Here is a 4,415-nt window from a genome sequence, read left to right as displayed (position 1 = left end):
CCATCCCATGGAATTGTCCAAAATGTTTTAGTATTGACGGAGATAGATATATACATATATCCATATTTTAGAGTTATTTCTTTATATTCAGAGTCATATTTTAAAACAGCTAGTGTTTTTCCTTTTGTTCTCTTTCTGTTTGCCCGCAGGTAAACTGTGTGTGTTAAACTTGAAGCTTTGGAATTTAGGAAGTTGGAGTACTCCCTAAATATCTTAATCTTTCGTTGAACAAGGAACCTGTATGTCCCGTCTAGGGAGGGTGGGGGCTGGTTGCAAATTCAAGAAGTAGTGTCTTCCCGTTTGAATGTTAGGTCAATTTTGGCAATGACTTTGAAAGGTTGTATCTAGATTGGTCCCCCAAAGCTTTGGAATAAAGTATCATATATCCTACTCATTGTCTGGGATTCATTGAGAATCAGCTTATGTTTCATCGAAAGAACTTGGGAGAGACCGACAGTTTAAATTCCCAGCAGAGGAACGCCTGGTCCAACGCAACAGTATCCTGGAGCATTCAAAGTTAATTTCACTGGAACTAAGGATCCAAGCCCAACTCCTGAAAAACCAACCCCACAGCATAATTCCTCCTCCACCAAATTTCCCACTTGGCATTATTCAATACGAAATGTAGCATTCTCCTGGCAACATCCAAACCCAGACTGGTCCATCAGATTGCCAGATGGAAAAGCGTGATTCGTCAGTCCAGAGAACATGTCTCCACTGCTCTAAAGTCCAGTGGCAACTTGTTTTATATATATATATATATATATATATATATATATATATATATATATATATATATATGTATATATATATTAGGATTGTACGGTATATCGATACTGATATAGAATCACGGTACTAAAGAATCAAAAACGGTATTATACTCTGTTTGAAAAGTACCGGTCCGCGGGCATGACGGCGCGTCGTCCTGTCATGACATTGCTCGTTTTGCGAGCAGAAGAGTATGTCCGGCAGCACATAATCACAGAGTACTTACAAGCAGACAGTGTGTAGACAGAAAAGGGAGAACGGACGCATTTTGGTCTAAAAACTAAAGATAAAGGTGAAGTTATAACACTGAAACGCCCTCAGGAAGAGATGCTTTAAGACATGGCGAGCTAGCTAGCGGCCACCGCCCATTCGCATTTGGCAGTGTTTTAGCTATTTCAAAATCACTAATCCTCTTCTCCAAGGCGACAAATAAAGTATGTTTCTTACAAGTATCCTCCCTACAGGACAAGGAATAGCTAAACATGTTTCACTACATACCGTAGCTCCCTGGCATCAAAATGTAAACAAACCCCATTGGTGGATCCGCACCTGACATCCACTGTAATGATACCAAATGAAACAGCCTATGAAGTCGATACTACTATAATTACATCGATATTTTTCATCGTCACAAAATATTTTTAAATTTTCTTAAAATTTATATTATGTTTTAAAACTCTGGAAATATGTCCCTGGACACATGACAACTTTGAATATGACCAATGTATGATCATATAACGACTTGGTATCGGATCCATACCTTAATTTGTGATATTATCCAAAACTAATAAAAAGTATCAAACAACAGAAGAATAAATGATTATTACATTTTAACAGAAGTGTAGATAGAACACGTTAAAAGAAAAAACTAAAAAGATATTAAAAGTAAATTAACAAGTAGATTAATAATCCCTTTTCTACCACTTTTTAATGTTGACAAAATAATGGAATGAGAAATGTCACAATATGTTACTGCATACGTCAGCAGACTAATTAGGAGCCTTTGTTTGCTTACTTACCACTAAAAGACAAGCTGTCTTGTATGTTCACTATTTTATTTAAGGAAAAAAATTGTTATTCGATTGCAATGAGAAGCATATGTTTAATAAACCGTGAATTTTTTGGTTGAAATAGAGCCTATAATGCAATTTTTTTGTAGTCCCCCTATTTAGAAAAGTGCCGAGAAGTATCAGAATACATTTTGGTTGTAAAATATTGGTATCAGGACAACACTAATGTGTGTGTGTGCGTGTATGTATATACATATATATATATATATATATATATATATATATATATATATATATATATATATATATATATATATATATATATATGTCTTGATTGGATTATCCAGAGAATAGTGCTCGATACCGTGGTAGAGCGCAATATGTAGGTTTGGGAAAAAAATCACAAGACTACTTCATCTCTACAGATCTGTTTCATGAGGGGTTCCCTCAATCATCAGGAGATTTTAATGGAAGCATTAACATACAATGGTTTATATAGAGCACAGAGTGGGTGGGTACAAGCAGGCGTAGGGTGTGGTGATTGGCTCATGTGTTACCTAGGAGGTGTTTCCGTTTGTGGCGGCATGTTGAAATGATTTCACTGCGCTTGTTGAGGGATGATAAATCTGGATGATATATAATAAACAGTTTCTCTTTTAAGCATAGGTTGCATCTTTTATTACCACTGTTGTAAGGTGAGCTGGATGCAAGAATTTGCCATGTTATTGAATATTCAACATTATTGTCTTTGAGGTTCCAAATGTGTTTGCTGAGTTCTGTAGAATTCTGCAAAGTCTGGTTTCTAAAGGAGGCGTTGTGATTATTCCATCTTGTTTTGAACGCTCCTTCGGTTAATCCTACGTACGTGTCGGATGTGTTAATGTCCTTGCGTATTACCTTTGCTTGGTAAACGACTGATGTCTGTAAGCACCTTCCGTTGAGAGGGCAATCAGGTTTCTTGCGACAGTTACATTCATTATTGGTTTCAGAGTCGTTTAGTCTGGGGGTAGGCAGTCCTTTTGCAATTGCTTTGTTGTGGTTTGAAATGATTTGTTGCATGTTATTCATACAGCTGTAGCTCAATTTAATGTTGTTCTTGTTGAATATTTTTCTTAGGGTGTTGCCTTTGGGGAAGTGTTTGTCGATCAGAGTGAGGAACTTGCGGCCGATGTTGGTTGAGACATCTTTGCTGAATGGCGGATTGTACCAGATGATGTTGTTTCGTTTTCTGCTCTTTTTTGGTTGGTTTCCTGGAGTGGGTTCATAGGTGAGGGTGAAGTTGTATCCGCTTTCATCAAGTGCTTTCTGGTACGGGGGGGTTGCTTGGTCGAATTCAGCTTTGCTGGATGACAGCATCGATAGCATTTTATTAATTCCGGTAGGTATTCTTTTTGTGGTGGTGGGTGGGTGGTTGCTGTCATGGTGCACGTATTGGAGTGTTGTGTTGGGTTTCGTGAATGGTTGGTAGCTGTTATTTCTCAGGTTAAAAGTGACGTCGAGGAAGTTGACGGTTTGCTTGTTGGCTTCAATCGTGATCCGTAGGCCGTTTTCTTTGAAGATTTGGCATATGCGCTTCTTGGGGTTCTCGCTGCTCCTTGGCGAGGCGCGGCACACTGCCAGTCCGTCATCACGGTAAATACCAAGGTTCAGGTTGAGGCTAGCAAGCTGGGAGAGGAGGAAACTCCCAACGAGTTCGCACGTTTCTGCTCCGTCAAAACTCCCCATAGTAACGTCAAACGTTGAATTGTTATTTTTTTGCCATGGTGTACTGTTGTGGATGAGTATGGAGTTCTTTGCGTGGATGATGATGTTTCTTTCGTTGCCCGTGATTGAGTCGTAGTCCGAGGCGAAGTTTAGTGCTTGGGTCAGTAGGTCTTGCGTGATGGAAGGGTAAAATTCTTCGATGTCGAAGGAGATAAAGTTGTGTTGTTGTTTGTCTTGGATGTTGTTAAACCATTTGATTACTGCTGCTGTATTTCTCCATTGGTTGAGTGGTGTTTTGTCCTTGATTTTTGCGTTGATTCCGTCCAGGATTATTTTGCTGATTTTTCCTATTTCGGATTTAGTTGGGTTTATTAGTCGGCATGTTGGGTTATTTGCGAAGTTGGGTTTGTGGTCCTTCAATGTGATGAAGGCTTCTTTGTTGGCTGTGGCGTCCACCCTGTCCTCAATATTCAGTTCGGTTGCGATCCGCTTGTTTTCCAAGTGAATGTTCTGTAAAGTGTTGGGTTGCGCTTTTTTGTATGATTTGGTGATGCTTTTGTCCAGTAAAGAGTTATGTTCTGGTATGTCCATTCTGTAGAAGTTTGTGGTTTTATCGGCGGCTATGATGAGGTTGCTTACTTTCTTGATGCGCTCCGTGTCATTTTTCAGCTTGGTGAGGAATGGGTTAAGATTAACCAAAGGAGCGTTCAAAACAAGATGGAATAATCACAACGCCTCCTTTAGAAACCAGACTTTGCAGAATTCTACAGAACTCAGCAAACACATTTGGAACCTCAAAGACAATAATGTTGAATATTCAATAACATGGCAAATTCTTGCATCCAGCTCACCTTACAACAGTGGTAATAAAAGATGCAACCTATGCTTAAAAGAGAAACTGTTTATTATATATCATCCAGATTTATCATCCCT

Source organism: Nerophis ophidion, linkage group LG16 (assembly GCF_033978795.1).
Source record: "Nerophis ophidion isolate RoL-2023_Sa linkage group LG16, RoL_Noph_v1.0, whole genome shotgun sequence".
NCBI lineage: Eukaryota > Metazoa > Chordata > Actinopteri > Syngnathiformes > Syngnathidae > Nerophis > Nerophis ophidion.
Note: the sequence above shows the minus strand (reverse complement) of the source record.